The following is a 19,883-nucleotide window of genomic DNA, read 5'->3' on the forward strand; positions in this document are numbered from 1 at the left end:
CATTGTAAATTGCTTCAAATGAGCAATAATTTGCTTTGTTGGCAGATTAAGAAATATTTGACAAGGTCACTATATATATATATAGACACACACACCTACCTTGGTTGACCAGCTCAAATCCTAATGAAATTTGTATATTCCTTTTTGTGTGAGTTATTCCTTAAAATTCAAAGCGAAAAAGGTTCATTTAAGTTGACTAAATTTCTCTCAACTTGACAAAAAATGCATTTAATTTTATTAAAAAAATATATTTAGTATTTCTAAGAACTTTCCCGTGCATCGCACACCTACCTTGGTTGATCAGCTCAAATCCTAATGAAATTTGTATATTCCTTTTTGTGTGAGTTATTCCTTATAATCCAAAGCGAAAAGGTTCATTTAAGTTGACTAAATTTCTCTCAACTTGACAAAAAATGCATTTAATTTGATTAAAAAAAAATATTTAGCATTTCTAAGAACTTTCCCATGCATCACATGGGTTAGCGACTAATATATACCAAAAAGGGAAAAATAAAATAAAAACAAAAAACTTTAGGCCATGTTTGGTTTACTTTTTTTCATCACTCAATTTCCATCACTCAATTTCCGTTACTCATCACTCATCACTCATTACTCATCACTCATTACTCATCACTCATCATTCAAAATACCCTACCCATTTGGCACCATCACTCACTTGTCATCACTCAATATTTTTCATACTCTTTGTGGGTCCCATACCTGTCATATGGTACAGTTTTTTTTTTTTTTTTTTTCATTCAATATCACCGAACCAGTTAAAAAAAAAAAAAAAAAAACCAGAACATGAAGACCGAACCAGTGAAAAAAAAAAAAAAAGAACCAAACAACCAACCCAGGAGAAGAAAGGAAAAAAAAAAAAAAAAAGTCAAAAGTGGTCAAAAGCTGCGGCTGGGTCCTGTTTGTGGGTCCTCTATATGTGTTTAATTACAATATTGTCATTGAATTATGAGTTATGGAAACTGAAAACAGCCAAAATTTGTTTTCAGTTACCATAACTCAAAAATCAGAGAATTGAGTGATGGAAATAGAATTATGGACTTTCCAAACAACCTTTTTGCTATAGGTCCCACCATTTTTGAGCTATGAGTTATGGAATTAGAGATATGAGTTATGAAAATTGACAAACCAAACACCCCTTAGTCATCAATTTTTTATTCGACGTCCTTAATCCCCAAGAACAAATTCCTAGCTAGGATGGATTGAATATATACAAAATAAGGATTTTAGTCTCAATCCATTTATAATAAGATGGACAAAGACTTTATTATTGTTAAACTCGTGGTGGTTATCACGTCGGACTTATCGACTTTTATAGTGACCTGTGACCAAAAAAAATGTTCAAATTGTTTCACTATCAGTGTACAAGAAATGACAATGATTGAAACTGACACAATATGAATTGTATGTGTACGTTGCTTGGGAGCAGGGTTGAATAAATGCAGAATAACGATTGGAGAATGGACGTAAGTTTGTTCTTTTTAGAGTGGTAAAGACTTCCTAGTTGTTGCGTGGCAATTGTACAAGAATGGACAAAAATAATAACCAAGGTAATGAATGTCGTCCCATGTACGTTGTCTAGGAAGTCATTACTCATTACACATGTTGAACAAATTGAATTGGAACAATACTTACGTCACTTCAAATGAAGTGTTCGTGTTTTTTAAAATCTATCAATAACATTCACAATATATAAAAGTTAGCCTTTGAACTTTTTGAAAGAATAAATAAAATAAAAGAGATCTCAACAACAATTAATAAGTAAAATTCTTCAATAAAAAAGCTAAAAGATTTCAAGAAAAAATTGAACAAGAAGTATATGCTAATGTCATACTGTATCGAGGGAGGCCTGCATTGATAGTAGTGTAGAACAACTTTTAATTAACAAAAGCAATTTTTTTGTTACAACTCGTTTTATGAGGTCAGCAGGTAAATTCCAAAAATTAAGGTTCTTGTAATAAAAATTAAAATAAGATTAAAATCTACTATTATTCAGGAAAAAAACATAAAAATTGAATTTATCAACATAAAAACATTATGTGAGACTCTCACGATCATGGACTTCCTTCACAAAAAAAATTATTGCGACTACATAATGTAGTCTACATCTCAATTCTCAGCATCTCCCAAAAAAATAAAATAAAATAAAATAAATTCTGCTATTGTTTTCTAGAAAATTTGAATGTTCTTATTTCTCTTTAGTCTAATATATATATTTCTCTTCTCTTCTCTTCTCTTCTCTCAAAAAAATGTAGAAAGTTGAAATAGCCTATTCATCTTTATCTTCATCTTCATCGTAGTTAAAGGATAGTGGCACAAACTTGAAAGCTCGGTACTTGCTAACATTGTTCAAATGTTCATTCTCCAATCTGATCAATTACGCATAGAAATTTAGGTTTATCACAAAAAATAAAGAAGTTTTTGTACCAAAATGACTCATTAAAATTATTGTTACCTAAAGAAATTCCACATGCCACGACGAATGATCTCTAGGCTAGCTACAATGGCTACTAAGGACTTCGTATGTAAGAAAGACACTTTCAAACAAGGTTTTTAGACCCAGACCGGACCGGGAGGTCGGACCGTGAAAACCAAGAACCGGGATGAAAACTAGTTTTTTAAGCATAAAGAACCGGATTTTTTGTTAATTCCATGAACCCCTAAAACTGGGGTTGGACCGCACGAACCGGTGGCAAGAACTGTGCGGTCTAACCCCTTACCAATTTTTTTTTTTTTTTAAAATACAACTTAACACAATTTTATTTTACTTAATTAAATTATCCATCTCTTACAAGGAATAAAAAAAAATTATAATTAAAATCATTCAAAGATATTCAACTTCAAAAATTAATCATAAATTTTAATGTTTTCATGGTTATTATTTTATTTTATTAAATTTCTTATTTAATTATTAAATATATGCTTGAAAATCATTAAATTTCCCTCACATATATAGATATATTAGTCAATTTTGCTAGTTTTATAAATTTAATATCTATACTTAGGCTTTAATTAATTATTAAATTAATTATGACGTCATCATTGTTCGACCTCGGTTTGACCTTGGTTCGACCTCAAAAACCTTGAACCTCTCTCTTTTACAGTTCAATGAACGGTCCGGGTCTGAAAACCTTGCTTTCAAACCCAATACAGTCTGCATCCATGCAAATCTCAGCAACACATTCAACACCTGCATGGTCATGAAGTTAAAATTAGTAGTATTACTCTTTTAGATGTTGATAACAGCTAAGAAGCATGCACACGTACATAGACATGGACACTGACACAGGATACTGTAACACAATAATTTTTGAAAACTTAGGACATGAGACAAAGGGAATGAGATAATTAATAATTAATAATTAATATATATAAATATAAATATATATATATATATATATATTTATATATTTCTTTATGCACATTTTATGTTTATTTTAAGTTTTAAAATAAATAACATCAATCAAAAGCTATTTAGATGTTAAAAGTTATTTTGTGACTCACCATGGCTCCAAAATATACACTTTTGTTATAGATTAAGAGCTTGTCTCTCAACCAGCGGTTCTTAGATCGACGTTCAAGAAGCCCCCAATCTATAACCAGGTCCCAGTATGTAGAAACCATTGCTGCAATGACTGAGGAAATCCAAGCTAAACTTTTCCAACCCATTCCCTTGTTAAGACTATAAGCAGTCCTCAAGCTAACAGCCACTATAGTCAGAAAATATTTAATGCCATTATATCCTTGCATAGGATCTTTCTCTTCAAACAGATGCCTAAGGCACTGAAAAAGAAAAGGGAATTAAGTATGTCCATCAAGCAATTATCATTCAATTTGTAGTAGCAGAAGAAGAGCAGTATTAGAGACGTCACAAAAGGCTTTCATAAAACTTTTCACTACTCTCTTAAATTTCAAATTATAATTGGTGCAATGTCACTTTTACTGTTTTACATTACTTTACCACTAACACCACTTTTAGCATGCGCCAATTACAAATTAATGATACCATAATGGTTTTGATTTTTTTTTTTTTTATCCCTAAAATTATTGCACCGGAAGAAATGTCTAGGTACCTGAAGGAGTCGAGACCAGTATGGAATTAGAGCAACAATGAAAAGTGACAGTTTTTAGACCCCTTAAACAATTGATTAAACCTAGGTAATTAGCCAAGTTGTTATTTAGTCCAATTAAACAAGTCTAGGTTAACACAAAATAAAAGATCAAATCATGCAAAGCAGCGGAAAATAAATAACACAAGATATGATCACCCAGGAAACCAAACCGGTAAAAACCTGGGGAGGATTTGACCTAGCTATCCTCAAGGTAAACTTGAATCCACTATCTTGAAAGAATCGAAGTTCATACAATAAGACTTACAAGCCCCCACGCTCGACTTCTTATTGCTACCAACCAGTAGAACTTACTGACACGACCACGTGCAAACTCCGAATCCACGGACTCCTTCTTTCTTGGATTCCCACCAGCTACAAGTACACCCGCTTGTGTATCTTTTAAGCTTCAATGGCAATAACTGAATTGATCATCAAGGTGTAGATAAATCTTCTCCTTGAAAACCCTAAGTTTGTGTAAAGGAAAGCTCCTCTAGATCTCACAAGAGATTTACACAAACCGCAAATATGAGCAACACTAAAACGTGGCTAGGGTTTGCCTTTTATACTTAGGACAAATAAGAAACCCTAAAAACGTTTTAAAACAAATAAGGCTGAGTTGGACGAATCTGCAGAAAAGCATTTTGCCCGAGCTTCGATCGGTCGAGCCTAAGCTTCAATCGATCGAGCCAGGCCGAAAGGCACAATGCCTCCTGCTTTAACTCGATTCCAACTTTACATTGACACACAACTTTGAGCTAGCTTAAAACATTTCTAAACACATTGTTTTGATCATGGTTTGCCAACAATACACATTAGAGTTCTAAATACATAAAATCGGGTCGAGCCTAAGCTTCGATCGATCGAGCCAGGCCGAAAGGCACAATGCCTCCTATTTTAACTCGATTCCAACTTTACATTGACACACAACTTTGAGCTAGCTTAAAACACTTCTAAACACATTGGTTTGATCATGGTTTGCCAACAATACACATTAGAGTTCTAAATACATAAAATCCTAAACTTTAGAACCTAACAAAAAGGAAAGTATTGTATACATTGCTTGCTTCACAGTTGTGAAGCCTCTGCTTGAAGTCTCCCCAACCAAAGTAGCAAATGTAAAACTCCAAACTTCTGAAGGCTTGCACCTGCAACAAAAGTAGGAAAAAAATTATCAATATCATCAACTTCTTGATAGACAAGAGATTAGTGAAGCTACTAACAATTTTACTACAAACAGTTTACGAACAAATAATGAATGGGATTGGTGCTATGTTAATAACATTGTAAATTGATTTCTTAGTTATTATTATTATCATTATAATTTTATTATTCATTTTTTTTGTATTTTAAAAGTTGACAATCAATTTATAAGGATTATATAGTAAAATGCGTGGTAATTGTAGTGTTATTCTTGGGTGATAATTGATAAACAACATGCAACAATTTACCAACCTGGCTAGTGAACTGATCTGCCAAGAAGAAATCTAGAGGTGTCACCTGCAGTAGAAAGAAATTCTCAAACGTTCATACTTCATGCTCAACCACCCCAGTTCAACTTACTAATCTTGTGCATTATGAGTTCTTGACCAATATTTACCTTGTACAAAGGAGCACAAATACAGTGAAAGACACATGTAAGGAAGAAGAAACGACTTGTGCGGTACTGCAAGGTTAAAGAGCACACAGGTTAATGCTAGCACTGCAAGACCAAAACTAAGGAGGAGAACTTCTAGATGCCTCAACTTAGATCCTTGCTTGAATCCAAATATGAAGGAATAATTGACCTGGTATCGCCTCTAGAAGTATATATTGGCAGCAAATGTAATCATGTGCAAAACTATAAAGCCAAAAAAGCTGCAAAGAGTTCAACATGTGAACAAAAGAGTTATACATTGATCAGCTAAAACGACTTAATACGACTTAATACTAGAATGTCTTGCTCTGTTATGTTAAAATAATGATTAAATTCATCGTTTTCCATTAGTTTATTAATTTAAGATTTTAGAAAACACGACATTTTATTATGGTATCAGAGCAGATAATTCTACAAATTTAGTTTAAGAAGAAAAATACCTGTAAAGGGGAAACACATTGTCCATGTCCTATATTGCCTCTTTCTTAGCCATGAGTTTGCGCGCATGGACAATTGAAATAAGGGCTAACATTAGAGCTACAGAGCAGCCAACCAAAAAATTGGAGGGAAAGAAATTGATATCAAAATTGGTCCCAATTCATTGTTATGAAGTTTGATTCATACTAAAAAAATTCCTTACCAGTGGAAAATGTTATCTTATGTCTTTCTCTTATTGCCTGGGGTCTTAAGATTTTCATGCCATCAGTGCGGTTAGAATTGGAGAAATGTTTGATGAATGTAGCTTCAACCCTTTCCATAAGTTTGGTAATTTGTAATGGCAAATGGCATATCAGATTAGAAGGAAAGCACTTGACATAGCAACCCTTCTATAAACAAAACCTAAAGTTTGAGTGGTTTTAAGAATGAATAATATGGTTTCCCCTTTATTGTAGTTTGCAAATGAATAGAGAAATTTTACCTCATCAGAGCTACCAAAGTAGGAGTTATCCACCATTTTCATGTAAGATTTTGATGCTTTCCTTGAAGTGATCTGAAATGTTAAACTCAAAATGTAAGAACCAAAATCAATGTCCAAACCCTAGGAATAAGAGTAGCGTCTGTTTGCTAGAAATTTTTTTTTTTTTCTTTTAGTTTTAATTGTAAATATCATTATACAGCTTTTTAAAATCTCACTATTTTTTATGTACGACTATAGTTACACCAACTTTCAAAAAATAAGCAAATTAGCAAAGTTCTCATTCTCATTCGAATGCACACTACATATATTTCTTTGAGAGGGGAAATACCTTATCATATTTCTTCATGATCTTTGAAAATGCCAGTGTATTCAAGAAGTTGTATCATCCAAAGCAATATGATTAACTGCATTCATTTGAAAGTGTAAGGTTGAATTTATTCAACCATCTAATTGGCTTTATTCCGTGCCAAATTTGCTTGTAATTCAGCATTTAGTAACCATGTATTTAGGTGAGTTTGATGTAAGGGTAGTGAGTGAGATAGAGTGAAGATTGCTCAAGAGTGTGCAAGAAAACAGAGACTCGCGGCTTGGCCTCGCGGGTGACTCACGGCTGCAAGCCGCCAGACGCAGCACACGTGCCAAGCATGCTGGAAAGTGAACAGTCATGCAAGCTGGAGCACTACAGGACAAAACAGGACAACTGGCCATACGGTTATCTCGCGACTGGATCTCGCGACTTAGTCAAGCCGCGAGGTCAAGCCGCGAGCCACCCCTGTTTTGTAAAACCTGACGTTTCACATTCCTCTCCCACTCCAGTATAAATACCCCTTTTACCCACGATTGTAAGAGAGCTTCCAGAGAGAATTTTGAGAGAGAAACCCTAAAGAAAAACAAGATTGATTCACCCACATCTATACATTAGAGTCTCTTCAAATTCCTCAACTCTCTTCCTCTCCATTGTCAAATCCTTGAGAGGCATTATACCAAACCTGATTTCTCACCATTATCACTACTGTGAGAGAGCTATTTGGATTTCTGGGAAGCAGTTAGGAAGATTGGTTGATGCTACCAGTAGCGGAATCCGGGAAGCTAGAAAAGAAAAAGGTTCGGCGCAACCTCGTTGGAGCAAGAAGCTTGGAGGGCTTAGGTGCACTGGGTAGATTAGGCTTGGAGGGTCTATTGCTGTCCATGTATCCCAACTGTATTTTCTAGTGGATTGTTTACCGCTTGGAGGGCGGCAGAGAGGTTTTACACCGAGGGCTTCGGTTTCCTCTTCGATAACACATCGCGTGTTGTCTTTGTGTTTGCATCTTCCTTCCTCTCTATCTTTGCCTTTTTATTATCTGCTGTGGATTGTGTTTTGTTTTGGCTTAGATAGTTTTTAACCAATTCCACATTATAGCTTATGTTAAGTTTCCGCATACTTGTTGTTTGACATATTGCTTGAATTGGTTAAATTGTAATTTGGGGGTCTAAACGTTCAAAGGGGTTTATACACGTTTTTGAACTTTCAGAAAGAAAGATAAGCAAACCCAACCAAATTTAATAATAAACTTCCATCTAGTACCTGTAGTTCTTTAGGAGCCTAAGCTTCTGGTAAAATTCAACAAAAGCTGGCTTAAGTTGATCTTCAACTTTCCTCAAATTTTCCCTAGTGTAATTCAGCTCTGTATGCATAGGGTGCTTGAGTAAGCCCTTAATGGTTGAACGAGGAGTCTTTAGAGTGTTGTTCATTTTCACATGACTAAGTATTTCAAGAGGAGCTGGTCTATTGGCCTTCAGGTTCTTTGGCTTCTGTTCTCGAACCTTTGGGTTCACAATTTCATTCTCTTTGTCATCTTTATCATCACTTGATTCATCTGATGATGGTCCATGGCTGCTCAGACCCTCTTCAATCACATCCATGGGCATGGGTATTCTTCCTGCTCATGGAAAATTTAGTTTAGTTATATTGCAAATTTCTACTTATTGATATAAGTTTTTACAAAAACTTTGATATACTTAGCCTCGTTATGAATATCAAACTTGTGAAGCATAGTCCTAACTTGCCACTATTTTAGTAATGCATCGAATTTTAAAAGTAATAATTCAAAATTTTATTTATTACCATATGGACATCAATTAAGTTCATTGTCAGTTTAATTTTTACATTTTTTTTATAGCAAAATTGATAGTAATTTTAGCAATTTTTCAACCTGTGTAATATTAGCAACAGTATTTAGTATGCCATGATTTTCAATAACTTATTTATTAAATATGAGATAACAAAGATAAAAGTTAGTTTATTTTCAAAAAGACAATTATGGTTTTTTAAATTAAGCCAGAGACACAAAAAAAAAAATTAAATAAATAAATAAAAACAAAAACAAGAAGCCAATTACTTTTTCCCAAGCACACAACAACCATATGAAAAAGCTTCAAAAACTTACTAATGCTTGATCTGGCCCTTTTTGGTGTTGAAGCAGCAACATCAGAAGCAAGACGAGTCATCTCCCCAGACCTATCAAAAACTCCTTCAGGTTTCTCCACTTTGATCCTAAAAGCAATCTAAGCATCCATTTGCTTGTTCAGCATAGCTGCTTCCTTCATCACCTCATCCACTCTAGCCTTGTAAAACTTGTTCACTTTATTTAATTCATCATCAAGTCTCCTAAAGTAAACCAATTCATACTCACCACCTTCATCGGAGGACATGAGAAACGTAGTTTGATAACTTTGCGAGCCACCATGGTTCACAGAATTGACAAGAATGGTTTGGCTTTCAATGTCATCAGAAGCTGATGATGGGCTTGTGGGGTGGTTGTATCTTTGTGTTAAGCCACTAAAAGCTCTATAAAGTGTGAGCTTTCGTTTAGGCCAGCTGGGATTGCTGGTGGCTTGGTTCTTTGCTTGAAGCGTTGGATTTCTTTCAAAAGGGATTTAAGTTGATTGTAATCCATGTATGCTTCTTGCCATTCAGGCACCATTTGTGCTGTGAATTCCTTCCCAAATTTCATGGTTTTTTTTAGCCTTTTATTGCAGCACCAAATTTAGCAATAGTGAGCTATAGTTTTCTTTAGGGAGTGTAAGAGAACACCTTTGATGTAAGTACTCTCTCTCTCTCTCTCTCTCTCTCTCTCTGCATCTATTTATATTCACACACATGTTGAGGACAATCCTTGTAGCATGTAGCTTATGTTTCTCCGTGGAAAATTCCTAATGAATAGCGAGCAGACATGTTGGCTAAGGTTATTTCTACATGAAAGCATGGTTTTCAAACTCAGACTGGACCGTACAGTCCAACCCGGTTAACTGTGAACCTCTCTCAATTCCGGTTCTTTTAACCTTGAGAACCTCTATACAAGAAAAATGTATGAAACTGTCCAAACCGAGGTCAAACCGTACGGTTTTGAGAACTATGGCTGGTTTTTGAGGTTCACACGGTTCCTTCTTTTGATGGGAAAATTGATATCAGCCAGTAAATGTTTTGAATTAAAAAGTTTCGAGAGAGGAAAAAAAAAAAAAAAGGGAGCCACGTTACCACCATCACTGAAAATAGAGATTCTTTGATGCTGCAAAACAAGGTTGAGAGACTGAAAGTTCAAACTGAGATAGAGAGTTCGAACTAAGATAAGGAGGAGGCTAAATCTGAAAATTTGAAACTCTGAAAAAGAAAGGGGAAGATAAGAATAAGAATGTGTGGAGGTAAATTGATATAATATATGGGCTGTAAAGTTGAAAAAATGTGTGACAGTAGGAAAAGTCAGGTAGGGACTCTTAGGGCCCATTTGGTCATAGAGTTCAAAAATTGTTGTTTAAAAAGATGTGAAAACTGTGGTTTAAAAAGTGTTGTTGAAATATGTGTTTTTAGTGTTTATAAAACAAAACAAAAAAATGTGCTTGGTATCATGGTTTAAATAACATGTTTCAGTGTTCAAAAATATAAAATATGTGTTTGGTATGTGTGTGTTGGATTGTAAAAAAAGCTGATCAAAGTACGAAATAAATATTTTTTAAATCAGGAGAGAGAACATCATATTCCCGTTGCTCCTCTCTTTCCTTCTTTATCCTTTCTCTTCCTTGAGAGCAGAACACCAAACCCACGCATAGTCCTCATCTCCATTGACGCCTCAGAAGATCCACGGTTGGGCTTCACGTTCCTAGGATCTCATCTCCACTGTCAGCACTCCAAGACCCAGCAACTAATCGAGCTTCTGTTGCCACGAGCCATCACTCCAAGATCCAGGTTCGAAATGAAGCTTTCACCTTGCTTGTCAATGGGTTTTTGTCTAAAGACCTACCAGTTCTTTCTTCACTCACAGATTTCTCACTTTTTTGTTTTTTGTTTTTTGTTTTTGTTTTTATTTTTTTGTGTGTTTTTATTTTTTTGGTGTTCCTCACCAATCGGGAAAACCCATTTTTTCTGTTCTTTGTTTGCTGTTGAAACAATATTTGATTTACAATCCAAACATACACACCCTACATTGTCGAAATCTTTTAGGTACATTGTCGAAATCTTTTGCTGTTGAAACTGTTAGGTTCTAAAGACTTAGGTTTTTATGTATTTAGAACTCTAATGTATATTGTTGGCAAACCATGATCAAAACAATATGTTTAGTAGTGTTTAGACTTGCTCAAAGTTGTATCTTTTATGTAAAGTTGGAATCAAGCTGATGCAAAAGTTACTATGCATTTCGGCCTGGCTCGATGGATCGAAGCTCAGGCTCGATCGATCGAATCTCGGGCAGAATGCGTTTTTCTGCAAAATTCCAACTCAGCCCTAGTTTGTTTAAAACATTTAGGGTTTTCTAATTTGTCCTAAGTATAAAAGGCAAACCCTAGCCACGTTTTAGTATTGCTCATATTGCTGTTTGTGTAAATCTCTTGTGAGATCTAGAGGAGCTTTCCTTTACACAAATTTAGGGTTTTCAAGGAGGAGATATTATCTACACCTTGATGATCAACTCAGTTGCTACCATTGAAACTTAAAGAAACACAAGCAGGTGTGCTTGTATCTGGTGGTGAATCCAAGAAAGAAGGAGTTCGTGGATTCGGAGCTTGCACGTGGTCGTGTCAGTAAGTTCTACTGGTGGGTAGCAATAAGAAGTCGAGCGTGGGAGCTTGTAAGTCTTATTGTATGAACTTCGATTCTTTCAAGATAGTGGATTCAGGTTTACCTTGAGGATAGCTAGGTTAAATCCTCCCAAGGTTTTTACCGGTTTGGTTTCCTAGATGATCATATCTTTATCTTATTTATTTTCCGCTGCTATGCATGATATGATTGTTGTGATTGTGATAACCTAGATTTGTTAAATTAGACTAAGTAACAACTTGGCTAATTAACTAGGTTAATCCAATTGTGTTTTAAAGGGTCTAAAAACCATCAAGTGGTATTAGAGCGGGTTGCTCTCTTGTTGTTGATCTTTTGATCACTGAGCTGATCCTTGACCCCTGTTGTTATGGATTCTTGGAAAATCTTTTTGCTTATTTATCAACTTGCTTACTTTGTGTATTTGTCACTTGTTGTTTTTGTTAAATCTTTCCTTGGACGTCTTGGTCTTATCATATGTGATAATAATTATTTGTGTTATACTGCCTTAACCGCCTTAAAGGCATGTGATTCTTGTCTTTGGTATTTGGATAGTGGTTGTTCCAGGCATATGACAGGAAACAAATGATTATTCAAGACCCTCTTTGAAGGAAAGATTGGGACGATCACTTTTGGAGATGGAAGCAAATATGTGATCAGAGGCATTGGAACTGTGGACATTCTAGGGTTACCGGTCTTTGAAGATGTTTGGTACGTTAATGGACTGAAGGCAAATTTACTCAGCATCAGTCAAATTTGCGACAATGGACTGAATGTTCTCTTCACCAAGTATGAATGTGAGATACTTGATGGAGGAGGTGACTGTATGTGTGTTGGTGGAGGTGACTGTATGTGTGTTGGTGTAAGGACAACAGACAACTGTTTTGGATTGACACCAAGCATAAGCAACAAATGCTTTAGTGCAAAGATTGATCAAGTTGATTTGTGGCATCAACGGTTGGGGCATGCAAGTCATAAGCAGTTAGAAAAGATTTTCAAATGTGATGCAGTTGTTGGTTTACCTAAGTTTGAGAAGATAGATAAGTGCATATGTGGACCATGTCAGATAGGTAAACAGATAAAATCTAAACATCTGTGAGGTGAGTCTGTTGATATTACTTTATATAGAAGTATGATTGGATGCCTTTTATATTTGACTGCTAGTCAGCCTAATATTGCCTTTAGTGTTGGTGTTTGTTCTAGATTTCAATCTAATCCTAAAGTTTCACACTTGAATGCTGTCAAAAGAATCATTAAATATGTTGGTGGAACTTGTGATTATAGTTTATTTTATAGTAAAAAGTCTAATCTGTCTCTTACTGGTTTTTCTGATTTTGATTAGGTTGGTAATGCTGATGATAGAAAAAGCACCACTGGTGGGTGTTTTTATGTGGGAGCCAATCTTATTGCTTGGATGAGTAAAAAACAAAATTCTGTGTCTTTGTCTATTGTAGAGGTAGAATATATTGCTGCTGGAAGTTGTTGCTCACAACTTCTTTGGATGAAAAAGTTTTTAACTGATTATGGGATATCCCAAGATACCATGGTTGTTTACTGTGATAACTCTAGTGCTATTGACATATCTAAGAACCATGTTCAACATTCTAAGACTAAGCACATAGAGATTAGGTATCACTTCATTAGGGATCTTGTTGAAAGAAAGATTGTGTGTCTTGAGTATATTCCTATGAACGTCAGAATGCCGACATCTTCACCAACCCTCTTGATAGAAGTAAGTTTGAGACATTTCGTCAAGTAATTGGTGTGATTCTGTGTCCCTGGTCTGTTTTAGCCTTCTTGGTCCTTGTGCTTCATTGCTCTACCCTTTGTGACCATTGTTCTTTGGTTTGTGTTTTTTTTTTTTTTTTTTTTTTTTTTTTCTAGGTTTTGCATTGCATCACATTCATGCATTCCATTCTAGTTTTTTTTTTTTTTAATTAAAAAAAAAAAGAAGCAAATTGTGTTTTGCACTAGTTTCTTGGTTTTTGAGAACAAGGTTGGTCAATTTATTTTCACATAACATGTATTGTGTACCTTGTTTAGCCTTGATGAGCTTACTTATTGCACTTTACTAGTTGAAGCTTTGTAGTACATGTTGTGTGGGAAAGATGTTTATGGTTTTGATCACTTTGTCTTGATCTTGAAGTCATATGTTTTTTGACTGTCGGACTTGATCTTTTAGAGAAATGCATAAATAACCATCTCACCATTATTCACTAGCCAATCATGAACATCTTAGTGCATATCGTAAGATTTTGTGCTCGAGAAAGTGTAGCACATGCACAAAAAGAACATAAGGTGTAGCCTCGGTTTAATTGCTTAATGCTTAAAATTGGTGTGTACTATTAGGCTTGATGCCAAATCACATAATTAAAATTGGTGTGTACATTATCCTGGCTTTTTAATAAGTTTCTAAATAAATTAAAATTGATATGTATATTATGAGGCAAAATTCAAGAAACTTACATGATTGCAAGCTTATATTCTAGGAGATGTGGGAGTTATATGATGTAACTCTTTAGGTGATAGTCTCTTTTAAATTCTATGTGATGAATTTTGTAGACTTTGTGATTGATTGCTATTTACATATCACCTCACATGTATCTCAAGTTTTTGCTAGTTGCACACACTACACAAGTTACTCTTTACTAAACATTGTACATGTTATTGTGTGTGTCTTTGGTCTGACCAACCAAGTTTGCAAATACTTTGAGTTTTGTGCAAAACTGATTTGATTCTTGAAAATTTTTGGAGAATGTAAGAAATTTTAAATTTGGGAAAATCGGGCTTCAATTCTTGTTTTTGAAAATCATATCATCACATACTCATGCATTTTGTTCCTCAATCTCAATGCTTTGGGATGTTTCTAAAACTTTTTCAAAAACTGTGTTTATTTCTCAAAAATTTGTGTGTCTCTATCTGTTTCGATTGATCGAGTCTGTTTTTCGATCAATCGAAATTGGTTTTAAAAAATTTTTGTGAGCCTCTATTTGTTTTGATCGATCAAACTTAATACTTCGATCAATTGAAAATCGTATGGGAAGTTTTTTAAAATCTGATTTTCAGTTCAGTCAAACACTTTTTCAAAAAGTTCTTTACTTTTTCTCTCTCCATACGACTTGGTCAAGGCTAAATCACAAATTTTTGTTGTTTTCGTCCATTCTTTTTGCAAGGATTTTCTCTCCCTAAGCCGGTATGTCTATTTTACCCTTCCTTTTGCATTGTTTTTCACATTTTCATGCATAAATCTCATGGTTTTTGGGTAATTTTCGAACTATGCTCTATTTGGGATTTTTGATTCATCAAGCCTTGTTATATGAATTTGATCAATGGGTTTTGTTGCTACAATGATATATTCATGATCCATGTTGGTTAATTTGATCAATTTGGGGTTTTATGAAAAATAAAAAACTCTAGGGTTTGTTTTGAATCCGAATTGGGGCTTTTTGTTCAAATTGGTTCAATTGATGAAATTGGCTTGTTGAATTGATGTAATTGGTCATTATTTTCTGAAATCTATCTTGTATGATGATCAATTCGTCAATTTCTTACAAATTGATCAAGTAGTTTTTCAAAATTTTGGGGTTTTTTTTTTGTTAGATACTCTATGCTCAAGCCAAATTTGTGAACTTGAACTAATTTTGAACTTAATTGCACTGCATTAGGTCATGCATCACTACATTTAATTTGTTCATGCATTGCTCTATATTTTTTTTGTGCTAACTTGCAGTTTGCCCTTGGTTTTTTGTTTTTTTTTTGCTTTGTGTCTTGGTCCTTATCCTAGCACCATGCCTAGGAAAACTAGAGCCCATAGGACCCCCTCCATTTCCTCTGAGTCTCCCTCTAGGAGTGAGGTATTTAGGAATGACAAAAGCAGAGAGGCCTTTGAGAAACTGAATAGTAAACGTAAGATTTGGGCTGAGTGTTCTGTGATTTTAGATGAGATTGATCCGGCTATTAGGGCTAACTTTGAGTCTAGAGGTTGGTTGTCCCTCTTAGAGATAGATCATCCACCCCCGACCGCCTTAATTAGAGAGTTCTTCTTGAATCTCTCTTGCCATGTCTATGATTCCAACACTCTTGTTAGGAGTTAGATACGAGGTGTTGAGTTCACCATTACTCCTCGGGTAGTGGCTGAAGCTCTTGGGGTTCCGGTTGTTCGGGAGCCTGACTATCCCTATGATGAGTCTCCACCCTTAGATGTTGTCATGTCATACATCACTGGGTCTTCTATCCAGTGGAGTTTTAATCCTCGGATCACATCTGTTGAGCTTACCGAGACTGCCTATCTTTTCTTTAGGATAGCGTGTCATTCTTTGTGACCTATTTCTCATCTCCACACCATCCCTCTAGAGCGATGTGTGTTTTTGTATGCTTTTGTTTCTGGTGCGTCTATCAGTTTCCCTCATCTGTTCCTTCGTTCTTTGAACGAGGTTCATAGGAGTTCTGTCGTAGGGCATGCGCTTATCCATCCTATTTTCATTCATAGGATTTTGTTATTTCTTGGTCTAGATGGTTTTCCTTCCGGTGAGCCTGTTCATGTTGTTGCTCCCATAGGTGCCACCTTTCTTAGGCAAAGGGCTGCTCACTTGAGAGTTGATCATTCGCGTCCTAGAGGTGCGTCATCTGGTGCTGTTCCCCCTCCTCCCTCTTTTACAGGTGTTGATGCTACTGAGGCGTCTGGTGCTGCTGCTGCTGATGCTGATGTTCCTCCACCGACTACTTCAGATGATTCGAACATTCAACGTACGTTGGATCATGTTTTGACCGTTCAGGCGGCTCATGGACAGATTTTGGTGGACGTGCTTGATGAGATCCGTGCTTTGCGCGCAGAGTTGGCTCAATTTAGATGATCTTCACCACCACCTCCCTTTTAATGATGGATTTTGATTGCCCTTTGGCATTCCGTCACAAAAAAGGGGAGTACATATTTGATTTGATTTGAGCTCTTGTAGAGTTTTGTCTTCAGGGGGAGAGTATTTTTGTTGGTTGGAGCTTGTGAAGTTTAGATTGTATCTAGGTGCTTCACATTGTATTTTATCTTTTTTAGCTCTTGCCATACTTTTGTTGGGATATGCTTGTTAGGGGGAGTTACTTTTATTGCTTTATATGTTTCTTGTTTTCAACTGCTTATTGATTTATATTTATGAGTTATTCATTGATATATGTCTTTATTGTGTGTTGTTTGAAATCAAGAATTTAATTTGTTTACTTGTATTTTCCACATATGCATTTTGTTTAGTGTTTCAGGAAATATACAGGTTGATTCAATTGAGCTGCTGTCTACACTTACAATTGATGGATAGTAGTTAGGATTGAGTTTGGTTTATGAGCATTTGTTTTGTAAAGGGCTTTTCTTTGTAAACTTTGAGCTTCTAGTTGTGTTTTGTCACGGATTGCCAAAGGGGTAGTTTGTTAGGTTCTAAAGACTTAGGTTTTTATGTATTTAGAACTCTAATGTGTATTTTTGGTAAACCATAATCAAAACAATATGTTTAGTAGTGTTTAGACTTGCTCAAAGTTGTATCTTTTATGTAAAGTTGGAATCGAGCTGATGTAGAAGTTACTATGCATTTCGGCCAGGCTCGATGGATCAAAGCTCAGGCTCGATCGATCAAATCTCGGGCAGAATGCGTTTTTCTGCAGAATTCCAACTCGGCCCTAGTCTGTTTAAGGGTTTTCTAATTTGTCCTAAGTATAAAAGGCAAACCCTAGCCACGTTTTAGTGTTGCTCATATTGTTATTTGTGTAAATCTCTTATGAGATCTAGAGGAGCTTTCCTTTACACAAACTTAGGGTTTTCAAGGAGAAGATATTATCTACACCTTGATGATCAACTCAGTTGCTGCCATTGAAGCTTAAAGAAACACAAGCAGGTGTGCTTATATCTGGTGGTGAATCCAAGAAAGAAAGAGTCCGTGGATTCGGAGCTTGCACGTGGTCATGTTAGTAAGTTTTACTGGTGGGTAGCAATAAGAAGTCGAGCGTGGGGGCTTGTAAGTCTTATTGTATGAACTTCGATTCTTTCAAGATAGTGGATTCAGGTTTACTTTGAGGATAGCTAGGTTAAATCCTCCCTAAGTTTTTACCGGTTTGGTTTCCTGGGTGATCATATCATTGTCTTATTTATTTTCCGTTGCTATGCATGATATGATTGTTGTGATTGTGATAACCTAGATTTGTTAAATTGGACTAAGTAACAACTTGGCTAATGAACTAGGTTAATCCAATTGTGTTTTAAGGGGTCTAAAAACCATCAGAAACAATGTTTGATTTACAACCCATTCGATTTTTCATTTTTCTTAACACTCTGTTTGGTTGTCGAGAAAGCGTCGGAAGATTAAAAGAAAAAAATAAATAAAAAATGGCTAACAAATCTTTTGAACTCTAAATTAATAATTTCTTGGGGTTTTTCCTAGGGTTTCTCAGCTACCAAACTCCAATGTTGCTTGCTTGCTATTTGAAATTTGAGGGTCTTTTGAGTGGGATTTTTAAGCTAATATGAAATTCTCTGTAGTTGATTATTAGTTTCATTAGTGAATTTTTACTGTTAGTTTTAGTTGATTGGGTTTAGTTTATTTATTCATGAATTTAAGCTTGGTGAATTTGATGATTTTGTGGTAGGTTTGACTGAATTTTGTTGAATTCAATTTGGATATGATGGATATAATGTGGTGTTGTTAAGGCCAATTCCTCAATTATAGTGATCAAAAGAAAGGTTTATGAGGTTTTAGGAGTACTTTTGGTTTTCTCTGTTCTAGTTTTGTGAATGATGGTTTTCTAATTCAAAATTTTGAAAGTTTTTATTAATCTTGCATCAAAAATTGAAAATAGTTATAGGAAATTGCATAGCCATAGGGTCTGGTTGGATATGTTGCTATAGTTTTTGTTGCATGAATTGATAGCATGTTCAAATGGTTGTTTAATAGTGTTGATTACCTTTTGTAATGTGTAAGTGAGTAGGTTTGTGGCTTCTTCTTGCAAATATCGGACGCAATGCATGAGGATATTGATGATGGCCTTCGGTTCCGAAATTTCAACTGTTTTTGTGACTTGAGAGCAAGCGTGAGGATTTCGGATAAGCAAAATGAGAACCGTTACAGGCTGTTCCAATGTTGCCCAAAGGATGTATGTGGGTTTTTTCAATGGTGTATTCCCTTGAATACGCCATTGTCATATACGGAGGATTTGCAGTAACTACAAGAAGAGCTGTGTGTATTGTGAGAGGAATTGAGGGTCATGCATGACAAGGTCCATCCCTTAGATCAGACAAAAAAAATGGTGAAGATTATGTTCATTGGATGGTGTTTGTTATGCACCGTGCTTGCACTACTGCTAACTATGACAATGGTGTAAACCAAACTGTTATGATAATGTGTTTATTCTTGCTGTGTAACCATATTATCTTATTATGTACTATCGACTCTTGATGAACTTGATGCGCTGTGTACTATATTTGTGGCCCGTTTGAGTCATCCATTTTGCCAGTGCTAGGTATATGTATGGGGCTGACTCTTGACTCTTACAATAGTATGTTATTGGCTTAATAGTACTTTTACAATAGTATGTTATTGGATTAATAGTCAGTAAGTTACTCCATGAATGCTCCAATTTTCATTGACCTTTTTCTTGAAGTTGAAAATGTTTTATATTCCCTTGAAGTTGATGTTATCCAAAGTTTGGCTATAGTACATTTTACATTATTTCACGAGAAAATTTTCAACTTTACACAAAATTGGGCAGACCTATAAATCAAGTCATAGTCACTAATTTGGTCGGAACTGCACTTTCAAGAAATTTGAGTACAACAGATTGCACAATGACTCTTATGAATTATTATGGGTTTCTTCCATGCCTTGCATTCCTCGGCCACCACACCATTTTCCATGGAAAATAATACATTTTTAATATGATCTGCCTAGGAAAAAAAAAGTGTTTATAGATCCCATGCATGCAGTGCAAATGTTTTAAGTTGTATATGAATCTAGAAAGAAAAAAAAAAAAAAAAGAAGCCTATCTAGGTCCCATGCTATATTTTGATTTTTGGCTGTAATCCTGCAACAATTGAGATCTTTTAGCCATTTTGCTTGGTGCTTAATACAGACTGACACACACACCACATTGATGTGCCTA

General features: G+C 35.2%; 1 pseudogene; it reads right to left on the bottom strand.

Annotated features, from left to right (window-relative positions):
* Positions 1 to 2,287: 2,287 nt before the first annotated feature.
* LOC115978767 lies at positions 2,288 to 9,700 on the bottom strand (annotated as a pseudogene).
* Positions 9,701 to 19,883: the final 10,183 nt, after the last annotated feature.

Source organism: Quercus lobata, chromosome 3 (assembly GCF_001633185.2).
Source record: "Quercus lobata isolate SW786 chromosome 3, ValleyOak3.0 Primary Assembly, whole genome shotgun sequence".
Taxonomy (NCBI): domain Eukaryota; kingdom Viridiplantae; phylum Streptophyta; class Magnoliopsida; order Fagales; family Fagaceae; genus Quercus; species Quercus lobata.